Source organism: Equus asinus, chromosome 26, assembly GCF_041296235.1.
Source record: "Equus asinus isolate D_3611 breed Donkey chromosome 26, EquAss-T2T_v2, whole genome shotgun sequence".
NCBI classification, from domain to species: domain Eukaryota; kingdom Metazoa; phylum Chordata; class Mammalia; order Perissodactyla; family Equidae; genus Equus; species Equus asinus.
In genome coordinates, this window is record NC_091815.1 from 28,840,219 (window position 1) to 28,863,054 (window position 22,836).

Consider the following 22,836-nt stretch of genomic DNA (forward strand, 5'->3'; position numbering starts at 1 on the left):
CTGATTTCTCTAGTTGGTGGCTTCGGTCACAAGGTGTAGAGTTGCAGCATCATTTTGACACAGGCTGAAGATGGGCAGCAAGGCTGCTTCACAGCACATCGCAGATGTTATTGTATTGACTCAAAGCCGACGCAATTTGCTTGCTAGACTTGCCTATCAGACCAGGGAGAGGGGTCCCAAAATCTGTCCACAAAGCCTACGTTTTAATTGAGAGGCCTTGCAACATTTCCACCTGTACGTTCCACCTCGGTGAGAACAAGCCCGGGCTAGCCTATTGGAATATGATGGACACGTGGAGCAAACCAAGCCTCCCGGCCATCCCAGCCAAGAGCAGGCTAGATCGGCCGACCGCGGATCCCCAGACATCTGAGTAAGCACAGCGGGGCCCAGGAGAGCCAGCCCAGCCCAGCCCAGCCCAAACGGCCCACCACCAGCTCATGAGATAAATCAATGCTGTGAGTGTTGGCTTGTCACACAGAATTACAGGAGCAAAAGCTAAGTGATACCAGAAACCTACGGATCCCTGGTCAGATCTTTAAGCTGGAATGCTCGGTGTTGAATCCCATCTCTGTCATTTGCCAGCTGAGTGACTTAACCTTCCTGTGGCTTAACTTCCCCATCTGTAAAATGGGATGAGAGTAGTTCTAACCCCAAAAGGACTGTTTCATCATTCAGGAGGCTAATGTTTCTGGAGCTCTCCTGCTGCATGTAAAGAGTTGCTCTCAGGGAGCAGACAGTCAAGTGGGAGCAGATGCATAAAAAACAAATAGGTCTACAGCAGAACGTCAGGTGGACAGAACGGCTATGAAGAGAAGTAAAGCGGAGTAAATGGATGGAGGACCAGGGATGCAGGAGAGAAATGCTGCTTCTGATAAGGCAGCCAGGGAAGCCCACTCAGAAGAGATGAACTTCAACAGACCTGGGAATGAAGAGGGAGAGAAGTCATCCAAAGACGGAGAGGAAGAGCTCTCCCAGCAGAGGGGACAGCCAGTGCAAAGGCCCAGAGGCAGACATGAGGTTGGTGTGTACGAAGAGTGGAAAGAAAGCGGACTGAAGAAGACAGGGAGGAGAGTGGCAAGAGGTGATGGCTGAGAGGTGGCCAGTGATGGGATCAAAAGGAGCAAGGAGGTTGCATTTTTTCGTTGTGACAATTAAATGAGTCAATACGTGGAAAGAGCCCTGGACAGTGCCTGAATCAGAGTGAGTGTTCAGTAAGTGTCAGCTTCCACTTCACTGTCACAAAAGCAGTGTCTCCCTGTTCCAGGGTCCTAAGAGGAAATGCCTCATGGGATGGTTGCCCCTCCTGGAACTAAGCAGAAATAGATTCACTGGGGGAATCTTGACAGGGGGAACTTGCACTTTCAACTTGACCTGAGTCAGTATCATTTTAATTTCTACAGCAAGATTGAGTCCATGTGTTATTTGCACAATAAAGAAATAATAACATGAAACAACCCAAGTGCCCATCACTGGATGAATGGATAAACAAAATGTGGTATATCTATACAGTGGAATATTATGCAGCCATAAAAAGGAATACAGTGCCAATCCATGCCACAACACAGGTGAACTTTGAAAACATTATCCTACATGAAAGAAGCAAGTCACACAAGGTCACATAGTGTATGATTCCCTTTATATGAAATATCCAGAATAGACAAATCCATCAGGACGGAACGCAGATTGGTGGTTGTCAGGGGCTAGGGGAGGGAGGAAAGGAGAGTGCCTATTTAACAGATACGGAGTTTCCTTTCTAAGTGATGAAAATGTTCTGGAACTAGATAGAGGTGGTGATTGCAAAACATTGTGAAGGTACTAAATGCTACTGAGCTGTACACTTTACAACGGTTAATTTTATTTTATGTGAATTTCATTTCAATTTTTTAAAAAACACAAAAATAATTGGAAATAAAGTCTTCTGGGAAGAATCACTCCCATCCTTTGTAAACTGGCAGGAAGTGTAAAATCTTACCAGGTCCCTAAAACAGTCACTTCGAGATTCATGTTAATTCCTCCCAGAGACCATTTACAGGCAGAGAAAAAGCCAGGTGGACCTCAACCCACCTCTCAGGGGCTGGGTGCTCCCAGGTCCCCATGCGGTGCAGGAGGGAAAACGCCCTCCCTGCTCCACGGTCCCCTCAATGAGGGCAATGGCACATAGGTGGTTCAAATCCGTGTCTGCTCCGGAGCCAGATGGCCTAAGTGTGTACTGAAGCTCTGCTCCAAGCTGTGCCTCCTCAGGAAAGTGACTTCCCCTCTCAGAACCTCCGTTTTCCCATCTTAGAATGACCTCACGATAAGACCCTCTACTTCATAGAACGGATGTGAGGATTAAATGAGATGATTCATGGAAGGAAGAACGCCGTAAATTCGTTCCACAAATATTCCCAGAGCGCCTACTGTGTGCCAGGCATGTTCTAGGCTCAGGGGATACAACAGACGCAAACCTCCACCCTCAAGGATCTTACATTTAGTCGGGTGGGAGGGGGGCAGGTAATAGACAAAGTGAAGCAAATAGATAATGTGTTAGCTGTAGAAATGCGTTAAAAACAAATTAAGGGGGCCGGCCCCGTGGCCGAGTGGTTAAGTTCGCGCGCTCCGCTGCAGGCGGCCCAGGGTTTCGTCTGTTCGAATCCTGGGCGCCGACATGGCACCGCTCATCAAACCACGCTGAGGTGGCGTCCCACATGCTACAGCTAGAAGGACCCACAACTAAGAATATACAACTATGTACTGGGGGGCTTTGGGGAGAAAAAGGAAAAAAATAAAATCTTTAAAAAAAATTTTAAAAAAAAACAAATTAAGGAGGGAAAGATAAGAGCGTCAAGGGATATGTTGTGCGGGGGATAAGGGGGGTCTAAACAGGACCCGGGAAGACCTCACGGAGACTGTATCCTCTGACCCATGGCCTCAAGGAAGTGAGGATGCCATGAATGGAGCTAACGTTTCTAAATTGCTTAGAACTGTTCTTGGCACAAAGTAAGCCGTACAGACGTGCTGGTGACGCTGTTGTGGATAACGGTGTGGGCGGGCCTTCCAGGCAGAGGGAACAGCCAGTGCAAAGGCTCTGAGGAAGGAACCGGCCTTTGTGGTTGAGGATCACGAGGAGGCGCGCAGGGCTGGAGGGGAGCAGGCAAGCGGGCCAGGAGGGGAGGCCACGCATGCAGCAGGGGCCGGACCTGGAGGGCCTTGGGGACCCCGTAAGAGTGAGGGCCTTTCCCATAAGGGAGAAGGAAAGCCACTGGCGTGTTTCAAGAGTCGGCTGTTATTATTAGTAATAGTCTGGGTGCGCTGGTGCCCCTCTCTCCTTTCCTTCCAGGGCCAGAGTCCTCCTGTCCCCCAGGGCTGTGTCCTGCCCACTCCACTTCCTCCTCGCCACATCGTGCCATATTTCTTAACCTTTGATCAGATATTTCAGTATAATGCACATGCATTTCCAAAAATGGTAGTTTTCAGATATGGGGAATTGCATGCCTGAGAATTGACTTTCTTCTGAATTTTGATACCTGTTAGATTAAAACATGAGACTTCCATACAAATATGCTCTCAAACAAGTTATCCCAGTACATAGGAATGCCTGAAAGTCCATGATAACGCCACTGGGGGAAAAAAAGAAAAGAAAAAGCACTGGCTGAGAAGAAAGATGAAATTCTTAGAAAAAGGTAATTTAAACAGGAAATTTAAACAGGAGGGAAATGGGGAAGGGCTGGAGCCAGTCTGCCCAGAATTCAAATCCTGACTTTGCAACTCCCCATCTGAGGGGCCATGAGTGAGCTCCTCCATCCCTGGAAGGAGGCCGCCAAGGGGATCTGAGAAGGACAGAAGGCCTGTGTCCCAATACAGACAGAGACATTTGCATAATGTTTTTTCCAGAATTGGGTATTTCTGTCGTACCATCCCCACCTCAAATCCCCAGAATATAGGAAATAGCCATATTTAACGATGACTTATTTTTTAAACTAATAATAATATAAAGATGGAAGACTCCCAACTTTATTCCCTTCTATCTCCAAACCCATCTCCAAACCCACATTCCTCCTCGACCTCATTCCCAGAAGCTATTCCTGCACTGACCTCGCCCTGGCAATCATCTCGAATTTCATTCATTCCTTCTATTAGGGGCTTTCCAGGACTCTGGACGCTGAGGGCACAACGGCAGACAAAACAGAGTCAGACCCTGCCCCAGAACATCCCCTAATACGTACACAGGAGGCGCTCAATAAGATCTTTTAGAATGAATACAAATGGTCTCTTTTTGTGTTAAGTCCGTACTGGCAGAATAAAAAATGGGCAACCCTGTGTGTGACCCTCCAATTTCGCCTTTGGAATTGGCTGGTTCACAAGCTGTAAACTGGGTTACTGAGCACCCACCCAGGGCCAAGGTTCTTTCCTAAATGGGCCCGACCCATTTCCGCAGCCTCCCCGCCCGACTGCCTCCCACACAAAGCTGCACCCTCTTCCCAGAACAAGGCGGGGTCTCTCAGGCCTTTGCACGTGCTGCTTGTTCTTTAAGGCCGGGCTCCAGCGTCACCTCCTCCGAGAAGACATCCTGGAACCCAGGCAGAGTCCACTTGTCCTGGTCCCGGCGGCAGGATTTCTGTGAACGTTGCACCTGCAGAGCCGGGACGGGGGCCGATGCTAACTCAGCGGACAGTGCTCCTCCCGGCCGCCAGGGGGCGCCTCCAAAAACGCCCACCTGACCGCTTACAACCCTCTCAGGGGAGGGGCTCCCGGTTGCTCTAAGGTTAACAGTGAAGGCGCCTCTGGGTTCAAATCCTGGGTGGGCCACTTACTCATCCTGAAACTCTGAGCTAGTGACATCACCTCTCCAGGCCTGTGTTTCTGGGTAGGGTCGTCAGGTGGATTAAACAATTTCTATAAAGCGCTTGGAACAGTGTCAGATACTTAGGACATTCAGTACGCAGGGTCTCAGCAGGAAACAGCAAATTCAAACTGAGTGATGGGAGAGAGTATAATAAAGAGACTGTTTACAAGGGTGGAGGCAGAAGGTAGGGAGACCACAAAGGGTGGTGGTTCTCTCCAGGGCTAGAAAGATGGGAGTGAATTCACTCCCCCAGGACTGAAAGGCAGCCACAGAACCCAGATGTGTGTGAAGAGGACCTCCTCTCTCTTTTTTTTTTTAATTACTGTATTATTATTTATTTATTTATTTTTTTTTTTTTGGTGAGTAAGATTGGCCCTGAGCTAACATCTGTGCCAGTCTTCCTCTATCTTGTATGTGGGATTCATGGCTTGAGGAGTGATGTGTAGATTCACAACCAGGATCCGAACCCTCGAACCCCTGCCACTGAAGCACAGCCCGGGAACTTAACCACTACGCCACCAGGCCGGCCCCTGAAGAGGGCCTCCTGAAAAGAGCTGTGGCCTTGGGTGGAAAGACACAGGCAGCCCAGGCAACCCCCACATCAAGAAGGGAGCTGGAGAAATAAATTCCCTTCCCTCCAATCTCTTGCCAAGTGTCCCCATTGGCCAAAGGGAACAGGAAGCCAGAGGTCAAGAAAGCCCATAGTAGTCCATACTGATCAGCCTCCCAAGGGCTGATCATATTCCCAAGAGTATGGCTGGAAAGGTCTCCACCTTTCCAGATCAGAAGACATAAGAAAAAATATCCAGCATAGTATTGTTATTATTATCGATAGTATTATCTTATCATTAAATTCCTCTTCACGGTCTAAGAGGTCCTTCAAGGTCCGGCCCCCGTCTTTCCACTTCATTACTCCTACCAACCCTACTCCTCTCTGAAACCCAGAGATCGACTGGGAAACGGTGCCATGGAACCTTCTGGAGTGATGGTAAGGCTCTGATTTGTTATAGATTTGGCTGGCACAGGGCTCCACATTTATCATAACTCTCTAACAGTGCACTGAAGATGCGTGCATTTTAGCTGAAGATGCGTGCATTTCAGCTGAAGATGTGTGCATTTCGGTGTATGTAAACTTTACCTGAAAAGTAAAGACCAAATAAACAAGAATGAACTGTAAATAAATATTGAACTCTTGTTAATTTTGCACATGCAGGGGCTGGCCCCGTGGCCGAGTGGTTAAGTTCGCGCGCTCCGCTGCAGGCGGCCCAGTGTTTCGTTAGTTCGAATCCTGGGCGCGGACATGGCACTGCTCATCAAACCACGCTGAGGCAGCGTCCCACATGCCACAACTAGAAGGACCCACAACGAAGAATACACAACTATGTACCGGGGGGCTTTGGGGAGAAAAAGGAAAAAATAAAAAATCTTTAAAAAAAAAAAAAAAAATTTTGCACATGCAATAGCGTTAAGAGGGAAGTGTATTGGTGACGGCAACTTCGAAATGCATCAGGAAAACAACAGGCAGCGATGGATGGACAGAGGGATGGAAAGATGGGTGGATGTGTGATAAAGCAAGTAGAATAGAATGTTCGTTGTGGAAGCCAAGGGACGGGCACACGAGTGTTCACTGTCAAATTATTTCAACTTTTCTCTATGTTTGAAACTTTCCATTAAAAATGTTTGGGAAGGGTCGGCCTGGTGGCGCCACGGTTAAGTGCGCACGTTCCGTTTTGGCGGCCCGGGGTTCGCTGGTTCAGATCTCAGGTGTGGACATGGCACCACTTGGCAAGCCATGCTGTGGTAGGCGTCCCACATATAAAGTAGAGGAAGATGGGCACAGATGTTAGCTCAGGGCCAGTCTTCCTCAGCAAAGAGAGGAGGATTGGCAGCAGTTAGCTCAGGGCTAATCTTCCTCAAAAAAAAAAAAATTAATTAAATAAAATAAAAAATAAAAAAATAAAAATGTTTGGGAAAATGTAAAATAAAACTTGGTGAGGGTGTTGAGTCAGCAAAGAAATTTGGACTGAATTGGTCAGAGGAGCCAAGAAAAAAAGAATTTTCCTGGGACTTTCCATAGAAACCACAGCCATTTCCCTCCAGCATTCAGGAATGAATTATGCCAACAACAATCATGTCTCTGCTCTGGAGGAAGCCTATCAGTAGAAAAAATGCAGAGACAGCACCACCACTCCTCAGAATCCTGGGAGGAAGAGATCTGTTTAACATCTGAACTCGTTTATTATGCAGTCAACAAACTTTTTTTTTTTTTTAAGATTGGCCCTGAGCTAACATCTGTTGCCAATCCTTGTTTTTGTCTTCTTCTTCACTCCAAAGCCTCACTACATAGTTGTATATCCTAGTTGCAGGTCCTTCTAGTTCTTCTATGTGGGACACCACCTCAGCATGGCTTGATGAGTGGTGCTAGGTCCATGCCCAGGATCTGAGCTGGCGAAACTCCGGGCCACCAAAGCAGAGGGCATGAACTTAACCACTCAGCCACGGGGCCGGCCCCTCAACAAACATTAATTGAAACCCGTCTCTGTGCCTGGTCCTGAGCTGGGCAGTGCTGAAAACACAGCCGGGCCCTGCCCTCTGAGGCCTCAGGGACCAATGACAGACAAACTTGTTCCCCAGACAGAGATATTCCAGGGTGTCCGAGCAATTCTGGGCGAAGCCCAGGGCTGTGGGAGGCCCAAAGGAGGCACCGGATCCAGACTGGAGATCAGGGAGGGCTTCCTGCTGGAGAGGGTATCAGAGCTGAGCCTGGAAGAAGGAGACGGTGTCAGCCGGTAGAGAGAGAGGGCAGGACGAGGGAAAAGCATTCCAGGCAGAAGGAACAGCATGTGGAAAGGCCAGGAAGAGAGCAGAAGAGTATGATGCTTACAGTAAGCTGAAAGTTCAGCGCAACTGGAATACGAATGTAAACGAAGGGTGAGGAGAGGCTGAATATGAGTGTGAAGCCATCAGCATGATGCCGAAGGGCAGGGGTGGCCTCGTAAGCCACAGTAAAGCGTTTGCACCTCATCCCAACAGTGCTGGGGAGTCATGAAAGGGTTCTGGGCAGCAGCAGGACTTGGCCAGATTTGCAAAGGATTCCAAACACAGAGCAAGTGAAGGGGGTGGGGACGCGTCGGTCAGGATAGGCTAAGCTACGCTGCAGTGACAACCAACTCCAGAATTCAGTGGCTCAGAACAAGGAAGGTTTATTCCTGACTCATGTGACCGTGGTCACGGATCTACAAGGACTCTGTTCCACGTCATTTTCACTCTACGACCTTGGCTGACAAAAGCTCCACCATTTGGAAAGCTGGTGGTCAAGTCAACAAGTGCACAGAGAGTCACACACATCAGCTCAAACGCTTCCACCTGGAAGCGCCACTCACTTCTTAGACCACAGCAAGTCTCGTGGCTGTGTGGTTCTTCAGGGCATGGGAAACGGTGATCCTTCCATAAGCCCCAAGGTAGAAGGAAACTGGCTTTTGGGGTCCAGGAGCAATGGCCACCACAAGACGTGCACGTGGAAGCTGCGAGAACAAGACAGAGCAGGCAAGAGTTGAGCCCGAACTCAGGCATTATACAATTTTTATTTGTCAATTGTCAATTACACCTCAATAAAGCTGGAAATAAGACAATCAAGTGGCTGTTGGAACAAAAATAGGCTCTTGCAGGCGGCTTGTAGTAGCAGCTAAAATTCGTGTGCCCAGAACTTTCCTAAACCAGCACCATTGAATAGAAATATAACGCGAGCCACATATGTTATTTTAACTTTTCTGGTAACCACATTAGAAATCGCAAAAAGAAACAGGTGAGATTAATCATATTTTAACCCAACATAAGCAAAATACTATCATTTTAGGATGCGATCCATATAAAAATGATTAATGAAGTATTTTACATTCTTTTCTTTTTCACACTAAGTCTTCAAAATGCAGTGTGTGTTTTACATTCACGGCACATCTCGCTTCAGACCAGCCACATGTCAAGGGCTCAGTAGTCCCGGGTGGCCAGTGGCTGCCATATCGGACAGAGCAGATATGGACATATTAGCTAATTAATATGTCTTCACAACAACCCTATGAAGTAGGTAGTAGCATTGCTTCCATTTTATCGATGAGGAAACTGAGGCATGGAAAGACGAAGGGACTTACCAAAAGTCGCAGACTGGAGGAGGCGTGGGGCTTTGGACCCAAGCAATGGCGCCCCTGGCAAGTAGGACTGAGATGGGCTCCTCCACTGGCCACATGTTAGGCCACCCCCACTCTCAGCAGACGTCTGTCAGAGAGAGAATGATGATGATTCTTGAGAATCCTGAAGGAGAAACCCTCAGTGGGACCCAAGCAAGAGGGTGTGGGTGGGAATGAAGAGATGAGGGGAAGGATTGCCGAGAAGTTAGGAAAATCCCCTTGTGCCTCTGGCTGCAGATGTGGCTGCAAAAGCTACTGACACTTTTTATGGTCGGGTGAAACAGGAGATTGGAGAGTTCCTGGTGAAGTCCCAGCCCAGGAGGGATGGGGAAGGATGAGCTCTCTGTAAGGGCCTCTCTGGCGTACCAGCTCCAGAATGAGAACTCCAGTCTCTCATTTAATGACGCTCCCTTTCCAGATGGGGAAACTGAGGCTCAGAGAAGACACGTGACTTGCCCAAGATCACACAGGAAGGATGGAAAATTCTCCTCCCATCCCCATCCCATGGCCACCCAATTCCCTTTCCAGAGGCAAGGGTATTTATTGCCTTGTGGGTATTTCCTGAAATATGTTAGGCATATACAAGCATTCACACATAGATTTATTTTTTTCTACACAATGGGGGCACACTGTTCTCCATCTTAATTTTTTTTCACTTAACATTAGCTTCAGGATCTCTGCAGACTAATACAAAGAGATGTGCCTCATTTTTTTTTAAACGTCCAGAGAGCATCAAAGTGTCTGCATGTACCATAATTAATCCAGCCAGTCCTCTCTTAATAAACATTTAATTACTCCTAGTTTTTTGCCATCACAAACACTACTGAAATGAACATAATTTGGGCAGATCTCGCATCGGCCACATGAGTCCGTGCCCGTAGGATCAATCCCCAGGAGGAAAAGCGCCAAGTCGAAAGGGACGTGCATCTGTCATTTTGAAAAACATTGTGCTCCAGACTCCCTGCTCTACCCCTGGTGGACCGCCCACTTCTCCAAAGGGCTTCTTGTTCTCTCTGTGCTGTTGGAATGTTCTCTGGTGGGAAAGTATTCATCTACAACTTACGTAATTAAAATTAAATAAGCCCTTCGTTAAAGACACACACCTGGAAGGAGAGAAACCAGCAAGGCCAGTTCAGGCAGAGCCTCCCTTCCTGGCCCCCGTCACACGTGGTCCCCAACAAGCCCTGCGTGATGTTGAAATCGTTCCTCAAGCACAAACATGGACCTCAAAGACCAAAGGGTGGAAACGGCACAGGCACGAGGCGATGGCGTTTCCTCCTCTGCTGCTTTTCCCGTGACTAGATTTTCCTTCTTTTCACATTCTTCCTCCTTCCCCTCCTCGCTCTTCTTTCTCTAACCTCGGTTCTGGTGAGCACCAAACTGAAAACATTTTTAAGTTGTGTCCAGTTCAATAAAAGAACACAAATTAGGCAGAATCTGGCATTTTTAACAAGAAAGATATGAGGACAGGGAAGCAGCGCTAGGAGCTTAGAAGCAGAAAGTGGGAGAGCAAAACAAGAATCTATAACACACCGAGCTCTTCCTGTCCCTCCCTTCCTGAACACGCGCAGGTAGGTGTCTGGAGGCGGGGTTGGAAAGGGTGGCGCAGGGCCCAGGTGTCAGAGTCCAAGTGGGGTGGGCAGGGCATCCACCCCAGGGGCCAGGGGTGGGTCGTGGCAGCCATCAGAGATCAGTTACTTTCAGGAGGATGGAGTAAATAAGTTAATATATTGAGAACACTGGCAGCCAGATTCTCACCGATGGAGAGATGAACTCCAATGGTGCAAAGGGAGAAAACGAGAATGAATCTTGTAGTGTGGGGTTGGAATTGGGGATATCAGGGTAAACTCATGGCTTTCAATATAGAGAGAGAGAGATGTATAAATGAATACAGATATAAATACGTGTGTATTTATAAATACACATATACTCCCTACCGCTGTCCACTGAGGGAGCCTGGGTGCAGCAGGAGCCCACAGCAATGACCACACGTGGGCGCCGAATCTCGGTTTCTAAATGTCATTTTCCAGTGAAATATACCAGGGCTTCTTGGAGAAAAGGCTAATTGCAGGACTGGGACAAGGAGAGTACAAGGTGAGCCTGGTACACCTATGCCAGGAAGCAAAGAAATGCTCAGGGACCGGCACAGTAGCACGGTGGTTAGGTTCGCACACTGTGTTTTGGCGGCCTAGGGTTCACGGGTTCGAATCCCAGGCATGGACCTTCACACCACTCATCAAGCCATGCTGTGGCAGGTTCCACATACAAAAACAGAGGAAGATTGGCACAGATGTTGGCTCAGGGATAATCTTCCTCACCAAAAAAAAAGAAAAAATGAAAGAAAGAAATGCTCAAAGAATGACAGGGACAGGCCAAAAGGACACAGAAGCCAGCTCGAAGGGGCTCCCACAGGCCAAATTGGGGACAAGTTGAACATCAAAATAAACAATGATTGTATCAGATTGTAATCTGTCGACGCTATGAGTCATTCTGACGTGACGAAATAAATGAGTAAATTGAAAGTTTGATGAGGAATGGGTATTTACATAGCGCCAAAATATCTCCCCAGAAAACAGATTAATTACAATGGGGAAAAGAGTAACTTTACAGCAGAGAAACCTGGAAGACACAACCGCACCGAAGTGATCAGAGTTACATCCTGATGGACGTGAGACGATCCGAACACACTTGCGTGACACTCCCGCCGAAGACGCATAACCCGAATCTGATCACGAGAAGGTATCAGATGAATGAAATTAATGGACACCCTACCCCCCAAAAACCGGCCTGTAATGTTCACGATTGTCATTGAGGTCAAGGGAAGAATGAAGACTCTTCCTAGGCTGAAGGCAGCTGAAGAGACAGGACCACAGAACGCAGTGCAGGAGTCGAGATTGGAACCTTCGCTATCACGGCCGCTATGGGGAGAACGGGCGGAAACTGAATGGAGTCTGAGGATCAGACGGTAGTAAGTCATCAACGCTCATACATTTTATTTTTGAGGTAGTACTTTGGTTATGTAGGAGAAGGTCCTTGTTCGTAAGAAACACACACTAAACATCTGTAGGTGACAGGGTATAATATTGGCAACTCACTGTCTCCTGGTTTAGGAAAAATAATTTCTTGGTACTGTACTTGCAACTTTTCTGTAATTTTGAGGTCTTTCCAAATAAAAAAAATATGAAAGCAGTGCTTTTAAAACTTGTTTGAGTACATGGGGAGTAAGAAATATATTTGACATCAAGGCCAGGATGCAACATATTTTTGAAACTCAAAAGCGTCAAAAAACAAAACATATCCTGGCTTAAAAAGATAATATCAGGGGCTGGCCCCGTGGCTTAGTGGTTAAGTTTGGCAAGTTCCACTTCGGCAGCCCGGTTTCACAGGTTCGGATCCCAGGTGCAGACTTACATCACTTGTCAGCCGCGCTGTGGCAGTGACCCACATATAAAATAAAAGAAGATTGGCACAGATGTTAGCTCAGGGCCAATCTTCCTCAAGCAAAATAAAAGATAATATCAAATATGGTTTTATAAATTATTAATATAACCCAGAGAAATAAATCTCAAGAGCAACAGTGAAGAAACAACCCCCAAAAACACTGGTAGAGACTGACTGAATTGATTCCATGCCCTACAATTTTTGTCTGGTCTTTCACAAGAACATCCTAATAAGAGCAAACGCATATACAGGTTGTATGATGCCTCGGGCTCTGTTCTAAGTACTTTTCAGATATTGCTTAATCTTCACACCAATCTTTTGAGGAAGGTAATTAATTCCCATCTTAAAGTTGATGAAACTGAGGCCAAGAAGTTTAAGTAATTTGCCCAAGGTCACACAGCTAGGAAATGGTGGAGTCAGCTTAGAATTTTAGGCTGACTTCACAACACCCTGGCAAAGAGATTTTATTGTCCCTCATCTGACAGATTGGAGGACCAAGGCTCAGAGAAACCAAATGGCCAGGCCATGGCCATGCTGATTTTGAAAAGCAGAGACTAGCCCCCAAGAATAGTCTTGCATAGTCATGGAGAAATGTCAATGCTTAGCTCCCACATCAGGAACCACTATTTGTTCATGAAACTCAATTATGAGAAGACACCTCTCCGGTTTCACCCACACTGAGATTCTCCATCTAGGGTGTCGCTGTCCAAAAGAGTAGCCACTAGCCACACGTGGCTGTTTAAATTTAAGTCAATTCAAATTAAATAAAATTGAAATTTCAGTGTCTCACCATCTCCACTTCCAACATGTGCTCGTGGCTACCACAGTGCACAGCACAGGCTACAGGACATTTCCATCGTCACAGGAAGTTCTATCGGACAGGGTGGAATTGAGAAATCGCTTTGCAAGGGCTCGACAATTATTCTTTCTAAAGGGCAGCTGGGGTATCTGGATATTCTTTGATTAAATGACAAATGAAAGAGTACATTCTATATATAGCTTTGTTAAAAACCACATTTAACTGTGTTTTCATTCAAGTGGCATTATCAGAATTTTCATATAAACCAACATCAGGAAAAAAAAGCCTATTCACCCACAAACTTTAACTTGGGTTTCAATCCATGGTCTTGATACCTGATGGTACCTGTGAATGCTCACCTTGTAGATTTCTCATCCATTGGCTTGACACAGATCTTACCTCTGAATTTGGGACTCCGTGTCACTCAATGTATGTATCGCCCCGAAGAATTACAAGTGGAGAAAACAGAAAAAAATTTTCTGCAAATAACAGCAACTATCAATTCCTGAATGCTCTACCCAGCTAGGGCTGTTACAGACCTAATCTTCCTCACACTCAGGCTACCCACGAAAGCAGGTGTGACTATGCCCATTTTACAAATGGGACACGGTGGCTCACAGAAGTGAAGTCACCCACCCACATCCACGCAGGTAATAAATATAAAATATGAACTTGGATCTGTCCACCCCAAAGACACATCCGGCTTCTTCCTGTGAATGCATTTACCTAATCTAAAGCAAGCCGAGAGAGACACTGGTTCCAGCATGAAAATAATTCTGACTTGGCCCACTGGAAAGTTCATCACGATGTTTGTCAAAGCAATCAGGATTACAGGAGACTGACAACTGAATGTATGCTAATAATAGACAGGCAGAGATAGGGTGGAGCCCAGGAAAGAGTAACAGGTCTATGAGGGCAGATGAAAGGTTTTCTTAAAAAAATGAAAGATAAGAGTAGTGGGGGAGGAAATATCCAGCTGGCTAAATTCTTCCCCCATCTGTTGCCGGCATATTCTCTAAGCAGGCCCCAGAGCTCTCCATCACCCCCACTGCCATGTGGGTTGAAATCATATCTCTTCTCTGTCTTACCCACTAGTGCTGTGATCATGGAAATTTCTATATCAGCACCATCCATACCGTGGCCCCATGTGGCCATTTAAACAATGGCCATAAGTGGCTATTTCATCACTTGGAAATGTGACTGAGGAACTGAACTTGAAATTTTATTTAATTTTACCGAATTTAAACTGAAACGTGTATAGCCTCATGGGGCTATCGGCCACTATATGGAATAGTGCGGCATGAAACGGTGAGCGGCAGAAGGATCGGGCAGTGCCTTCCCCACGCCCACCTAACATGTAAACTAGTTGTTCTTCGTTTCTAGGGTCAGTTCCCTGGGTCCAATCCCAGCTCTGGGAAACCTTGAGGAAGTGATTCAATCGCGTCTGTACCTCAGTATGTGCATCTCTAAAATGGAGCATCCTAAGTGGGCCTCGCAAAATGTTGGAAGTCATTAACTCTAAGAGGATGTGCATTGTAGGACCTTTCCAGCTCGTCTGTAGGCATGAAATTTTCTTAATAAAAGTTGGAGGGGCCGGCCCCCTGGCCGAGTGGTTAAGTTCTCGCACTCTGCTTCTGTGACCCAGGGTTTCGCCAGTTCGAACCCTGGGCGCGGACATGGCACCGCTCATCAAGCCACACTGAGGTGGCATCCCACATGCCACAACTAGAAGGACCCACAACTAAAAGTACACAACTGTGTACCGAGGGGCTTTGGGAGAAAAAGGAAAAATAAAATCTTTAAAAAAAAAAGTTGGAAAACAAAATGCTAATACTACTTTCCAAGACTGCTCTGAGTTTTCGATGGTGCATGGAAGGAGCTTACCATAGAGCCTGGCACACAGAAACAATGGGTGCTTTAAAATACTGAACAAGCGTTTACCTGGCAAGTATCTACTCTTTACAGGGTATCAGAGGCATAAAAATAAAATAAAGAACAATACCTAGTGAGTACTTCCTACATGCCAGCTACTGTCCTGTTTTATATATATTAACTCATTTTAATCCCCACAACCACTCTAAGAGGTAGGTATGTTATTATTTACTTTTAGTATGGTATTATTATTGTCTCTGTTATTTTTTTCTTTTTTTTTTTTTTTGAGGAAGATTAGCCCTGAGGTAACATGTGCTGTCAATCCTCCTCTTTTTGCTGAGGAAGACTGGCCCTGAGCTAACATCCATGCCCATCTTCCTCTACTTTATATGTGGGATGCCACCACAGCATGGCTTGATAAGCAGTGAGTAGGTCCACACCTGGGATCCGAACTGGTGAACCCCGGGCCTGGCGAAGCAGAACATGCAAACATAACCACTGCACCGCCAAAACGGCCCTGACTGTTATTTTTTCTTTTTTAAATTTTTGACATAATTTCAGACTTATAGAAAAGTTGTGAAAGTGACACCAAGAATTCCTATAAACCCTTTAGTCAGGTTCCCCAGAGTTAATGGTTTACCACATTTATTATATCATTTCTTCTGTCCCCAGATAAATATTTTTTCCTGAACAGTTTGACTGTAAGTGGCAGACATGTGTCCCCTTTACCTCTAAATATACATCAGTGTGTATTTCTTAAAAACAAGGACCTTCTCTTACATAATCATAGTACATTTATATTCTAAATCAACAAATTGACATCAAACATAAATTATCTCATTTGTGGACTTTCTTGAGATTTTGTCAGTTGCTTCAGTAACGTCTTTGTAGCAAAAAAAGATCCTGGCTCACACCCTGCATTCACTTTTCTAGTCTCTTCAATCTCCTTTTACCTGGAACGGGGCCTCCGTCATTTGTCTTTCATGACATGGATATTTTTGAAAAGCAGAAGTCAGCTATTTCATAGAATGTCCCTCAGTTTGGGCTTATCGGATGTTTCCACATTAGATTTAGGTTGTGTGCATTTTATGCAAAACCGCGGAAGTCATGCTGTGTCCTTCCTCCGTGCACCCTAACAGGAGACCCGTGATGCCTGTCTGTCCCATTTCTAGCGATGCGAACTTTGATCACTTGGTTAAAGTGGTGGCTGCCAGGTTTTTCCTATTTATGTCACCATTTCCTCCTGTGTAACTAATAAGCATCTTGTGGGGAGAGAATTTGTGCCCATGTAAATATTCTCCTCCTCCTCAAACCTGAACCCACTAGTTTTAGCATCTACAGTATGTGCGTTTTTTCCGACGCCAACAAGCAGTTAGCTCAGTTCGGACACTATTTGACGCTATCTCCTGGGCAGATCCCACAGGGGAAGGGCTCAGTCCCACAAGACTGCCCCTCCCCACCCCCCACCTCGGTCACATCAGACGCCAATCACAAGTCAAGGTTGTCACCTGTGCTTCTCACCATCTGGCTATAGATTGGAGGTTCCAACAACCCCTTCCCTGGGTTCCGCTCATTTGCTGGAGCGGCTCACAGAACCCACAGAAACAGTTTACTTACTAGATTACTGGTTTACCATAAAAAGACGTAACTCAGGAGCAGCCAGATGGAAGAGAGGCATAGGGCAAAGGATGGGGAGGGGGCTTGGAGTGTCCACGCGCTCTTGAGCCACCACTCTCCCAGCGTCTCCCCGAGCTCACCCACCCCACAGCTCTCTGAACGGATCCTTTTGTGTTTTTATGGCGGCTTCATGGCATAGGCATGCTTGATTAAATCATTGGCCATTGGGCACTGATTCAACATCCAGCCTCTCTCCCCATCCCAGGAGCTCAGAGGGGTGGGGCTGAAGGCTCCAACCCTCTATACATTTGGTTGCTTCCCCTGGCAACCAGCGCCCATCCGTAGGGGCCTTCCAAAAGCCACCTCATTAACATCAATTCAAGTGTGGTTGAAAGGGGTTTGTTAGGAATATCAGGACACCTTTATCACTCTTAGCACTTAGGGAATTCCAGGGGTTTGAAGAGCTTCGGTGCCAGAAACCGGAAGAAAGACCAAATATATATTTCTTACAATAAATCACAATATCACAGCATCTATTATTGATTTTTGCCTGAATCAATTATTATGAGGGCTGCCAGATGATGTTCCGATTCTGTCATTCCTTCTACATTCTTTAGTTGACTTTTGACTATAACAAAGGGCTTTCCCTTCTTTATTTGCTGACTTATTTATTATCAGTATGTAACCACGGATTCTTGTTTATTCCGTGGGTTATACTCCTCTACTATCATCATTTAATTTCAGATGCTCAACTCGTCCCAGATTTGGTCACAGGAGCCTCTTTAAGATGTCTTCCTGTGTCCTTTTGACACATCCCCATCATTCTTTGAATATTTCCTTACTTTCTAGATCATCTCTGTTTTAAAGATGAAGAAAGTGGGGCACAAAGAAGTTGAACAGGGGCCAGCTTCATGGTGGAGTGGTTAAAGTTCCTCATGCTCCATTTCTGTGGCCCGGGGTCCCAGGTTCGGATCCCGGGTGCAGACCTACTCCACTCATCAGCCAAGCTGTGGAGCATCCCACATACAAAGTAAAGGAGGATTGGCACAGATGTTAGCTCAGGACTAATCTTCCTCAAGCAAAAAAAAACAATGAGGAAGATTGGCTAACGCTCAGGGTAAGTCTTCCTCACAAAAAAACAACAAAAAAAAAGAGGGCCAGCCCAGTGGCATAGTGGTTAAGTTTGTGTGCTCCAGCTGGGGTTCACTGGTTCGGATCCCAGACACAGACCTACAACAGTGCTCCTCAAGTCATGCTGTGGTGGCGTCCCACATACAAAATAGAACAAGACTGGCACAGATGTTAGCTCAGGGCCAATCTTCCTCACCAAAAAAAAGGAAAAGAAGAAGTTCAAGAACTTTCCCAAGTTACACTGATGGTAGCTGGCAGGACCAAGATTGGAACGCAGGCAGTGTGATTCAGAATCCAAGCTCTTAACCACACGACCATATCACCTCTTTACAGGGGCAAGAACTACGACTCCTTGTTCATGACCATATCCCCACCACTCAGCATGACGTGTGACCCATGGTGTGTGTTAAATAAAAACATGTTGAGGGGCCGGCCCCAGGGCGGAGTGGTTTCATTCGTGCGCTCTGCTTTGGCGGCCTGGGGTTTCACAGGTTCGAATCCTGGGGGCAGACATGACACCGTTCATCAAGCCATGCTGAGGTGGCGTCCCACATGTCACAACTAGAAGGACCCACAACTAAAAATATACAATTATGTACCAGGGTGTTTGGGGAGAAAAAGGAAAAACAAAATCTTCCAAAAAAAAAAAAACATGTGTTGAATGAGTGAATGAATGAACTGTCACATCCCCCAGGTCCTAATTTTCCTCCTTTCCAACCTTAAATTCCACTCTTCATCATTCTAATGGGTCTTTTGCATACTCTCTCAAGTCCCTGGCTTTGCCCTATTTGCAAGGCCATCTGTAAACATCCAACCTCAGACCCACTCAATGCCTGTACCCACATAAGTGACGGAAGCTGGAAAAAATCACACAGTCCTGATGAAAGGCTTCAATTCATGATTCCCACCCTCCAATGCGCCTTTAACTCCGCCTAGAAATCAGCCTAGACTTTCACGGTCCACTCACGTGCCTACTCACCTATTTCATAGCCTCTTAACTCTCCACAAAGCTCCTCCCGTTATCCCTCTGGATATCACACAAGTGAGACCCCACTCAACACAGCTAGTCTTCAGGGAAATGCTTTCAGACAACGAGCGGATACCACAACCCACCTACCAGAATGGGGAAAATTTAAAAGGCCCACTGACAACACTGTATGTTGATGAGAATGCGGAACAACTGGAATTCTTATTTATATTAAGACTGTAAAACAGTATAACCGATTTTGAAGAGGATGTGCTAGTTTCTTATTAAACTAAGTGTACACCAATCCCTTGACACAGCAATCCTACTCCTAAGTATTTATGCAAGTGAAATGAAAGCATATGTTCATAAAAATCAGTGTACGAGAATATCCATAGCAGCTTTAGTCATAATATCCCGGAAGAGGAAAGAGCACTGGTGTCCCTCAGTGGAAGAACGAGTAAACAAAGTGTGACACACCACATCAGCTGAGTGAAAGAAGCCTTACACAAAAGAATATAGACAGTGAATTTCCATTTATACAAAGTTCTAAAGCTTTAGATATTGAACACGTGAAATGTGGTTAGTGCAAAATGAAATGTAAAATACACATAAGACTCCAAAACCTTAGTATAAAAAAATCCAAAATATCTCATTAATAATGCTCTTGTATTGATTACATATTTAAATAATAATATTTGCATATATGGGGTTAAAATATATTATTAAAATTAATTGCAACTTTTTCATTTTTTAACGCGGATCCTAGGAAATTTTAAATTACATTTGTGTCTTACAATATATTTCTTTGAGCAACGCTGACCTCAAACTTAGAAATAAGACAAAAGCGGAACCACGTGTACTTCCAATATGTCACTGGAGCATTGTCTTAGAGACCCATTCAGGGATGATCTGATTCTTGGCAGGAATGCAGCTTTGTTTGTCTTACTATTTATTATTGAGTAGGGCTCAGATTCTACGATTTAGATATTAACTTGTAGAAGATTGATAAGTTGCAAATGATTTTTGTCTGGTAAAGATGCAAAGGATTTCTGGTGGAAATGATTTCTGTGCAGAAGAAAATACAACCCCAGACATTCAGATTTGATTGTCCTGGAGGACAAGAACTAATTTGTTGTTGTTTTTAATTCAATTTGGGGTTGCTTTTTTTTTTTTGGTGAGGAAGATTGGCCCTGAGCTAATGTCCGTGCCAATCTTCCTCTCTTTGGTATGTGGGGCACTGCCACAGCATGGCCTGAGGATGAGTGGTGTGTAGGTCTGAGCCCAGCATCAAATCAGCGAACCCTGGGCTGTCGAAGTGGAGCGTGTGAACTCAACCAGTATGCCACGGTGTTGGCCCAAAGAACTAGTTTTGAATCTCTCTTTGCAATCTGATTTCAGCACTCTTTCTTTCACTGACTAAATATACTTCCACCTTGCCTAAATGCTTGTGAGTCAACTTTACCATCTTGCTGATTCCCTATATTCTGAGCTCTTCCTATATGCCAGACACTGTACCTGACCCACATTATCAAGTTCAAGACTCATGAGTCCTAAAGGTAGGAACTATTATTATCCCCATTTAAGAGATGAGGAAACTGAGGCTTAGAGAGAATTCCCCAGCTCAACTTCAGCCTGAGTGGAACAGTAGTAGGGGTACCCGGCACAGAGTGGAAACAGAGCTGGGACTGAAATGGTTTATCTGACACAAGTCTGGCCCCTGAACCTCTATTCTACAGTGTTTGTTATGAGAAGAACTGTGTCCCACTAAAAAGATATGTTGACGTCCTAACCCCCAGGACCTGTGAATGTGACCTTATTTGGAAATAGGTTCTTTGCAGTTAAGATGAGGTCATTAGCGTGGCCAGTACCTAATATGACCGGGGTCCTTACAAGGAGGGGAAATTTGGACACAGACAGACAGGGGAAGTGCACTGCAACAGAGGAGACAGAGAGTGGAGTAATGTGTCCACAGGACAAGGAATGCCTGGGCCCACCAGAAGCTGGACAAAGCAAGGCAGGACCCTCCCCAGAGGCTCAAAGGGTGTTTGCCCCTACCAACACCTTTTTTTTTTTTTGAGGAAGATTAGCCCTGAGCTAACTGCTGCCAATCCTCCTCTTTTTGCTGAGGAAGACTGGCCCTGAGCTAACATCCATGCCCATCTTCCTCTACTTTATATGTGGGACGCCTACCACAGTATGGCTTGCCAAGCGGTGCCATGTCTGCACCCGGGATCTGAACTGGTGAACCCTGGGCCGCCGAAGCGGAACATGCACACTTAACCGCTGCACCACCGGGCCGGCCCGCTACCAACACCTTGAAGTCAGTCTTCTAGCCTCCAGAACTGAGACAATAAATGTCTGTTGTCTTACCACCAGTCTGTGGACTTCGTTACAGCAGCCCTAGGAAAATAATACGGTTTCTGAAATGGACAGTGCTGGGTGGTCACATAGTTGTGCAGGTGAGCAAGGTGTCACCCTCAATACAGGACCCACACCTGGAGGGCCTCTTCCCTGTGTCCCTCATCTGTGTGTACAAAATGCCCTACCCCACCTCTCACAGCACGCTGCCAGGACAGACTGTATCTCGGCCTCCCTCACCACACCGGGGGCTTCGAGAGGTGAAAGCCTTTGTCCCGGGCAGAAAGGATTACCCGGTGACCTTCCAGCACACCCTTCTGGGTTGTCTCCACCTTTCATTGTCTTAAAAAACTATGACACTAAACTGATAGGAACGCAGAAGATTCCTGCCTGGTGGAACACGGCTGATCATTTCCCTCTGGATAGTGACCAGTTTCACCTCCACTTATAAATTGATCTTACCCTTCCTGATCGCCTGTATGCATGTGTTCTCCAACTTCTCCTTTGAACTGGTTGTAACGTTTTACTGGTTTCCTTACTCCGGAACAAGCTAAATAAAATCATTGACGTGTTCATTTTATATCTGTGTGAAAGCCATGATTTTACCTTTTAAAAATACTACCCTTGGGCCAGCCCCAGAGGCCTAGTGGTTAAGTTCAGTGCGCTCTGCTTGGGTGGCCCAGGTTTGGTTCCCAGGTGTGGACCTACACTGCTCTGTTAGTGGCCATGCTGTGCTGGTGGCCCACATCCTCAAAAACAGAGGAAGATTGGCACAGATGTTGTTAGCTCAGGGCAAATCTTCCTCAGCAAAAAAAAGAAAAATATATCCATATATATTCCTTCAACATCTGCTTCAGCTCCACAACTGTGGCATCACCACTGACTTCAGGCCTCAGCAGGATGTGAGGTCTGAATCTGATGAACCGAAGTGCAGTTGCGGGTGAGGAGCTGGGGCAAGGGACAGATCGCGGGCCATCTGTGTTTTCATTAGCTTTGCCCAAAAGAGAGGGAAACTTGCTTTATCCTCCTGACAACTTGGAGAAAGGCACCCACGGGAGGCAGGCTCACACCCTCCCAGGGAAACTGGGAGACAGAAGTGCCATCTTTACGTTTCAAAGAGATGGTTCCCAGGTCCTTGAGAAAGACATTTCCCTGCTTGTAAAGGTGACAAGAGGCTTTTAAAGAGATTTACATCTATCTCAAAGGGGCAGAGAAGAAATTCGATGAGGACAAGTTTCCTGAAGTAAATGCTCTAAGAAAAGGGAGGTCTGGGGCCCCTGTGGTTAGGTCATCTGGATTCTGGAAGGGCTGGGGTGAGAGGAATGTCACGGATTTGAGGCAGGAAGAAGCCTGTCTAAAATTTAGTCAAGCTGAGGGGAAAGTTATGACCAGTTTGGTCATGCTCCGTAAAGCCCAGCTAGCTGCCTGGGTACAAAAATGGGCTCCACTGTTTATTAGCTGGGTGACCCGGGGCAAGTTTCTCAACCTCTCTGGGCCTGATTTCTTCATCTTATAAAATGCAGATGATAAATACTTACCTCATAGGATCCAAGTACAGCACTTACCTAGGACATAGTAAATGTATTACTTGCTGTGGCTTAGGTTACCTTATCATTCTGAGCCTCAGTTTCCCCAATCATCC

The 22,836-nt window shown here is 46.1% G+C and overlaps 1 long non-coding RNA gene across 2 annotated transcripts; it reads right to left on the reverse strand.

Annotated features, from left to right (window-relative positions):
* Positions 1-8,003: 8,003 nt before the first annotated feature.
* On the reverse strand, positions 8,004-10,600 carry LOC123281067 (uncharacterized). Of its 2 annotated transcripts, none has more exons than XR_011498687.1 (3): positions 10,543-10,600; positions 8,974-9,097; positions 8,004-8,349 (listed from the first exon to the last, which is right to left on the reverse strand). It is a non-coding gene; the product is annotated as an uncharacterized lncRNA (long non-coding RNA). The 2 variants fall into 2 exon arrangements; XR_006520293.2 differs by lacking the exon at positions 10,543-10,600 and adding an exon at positions 10,113-10,511.
* Between the last annotated feature and the right edge of the window lie 12,236 nt (positions 10,601-22,836).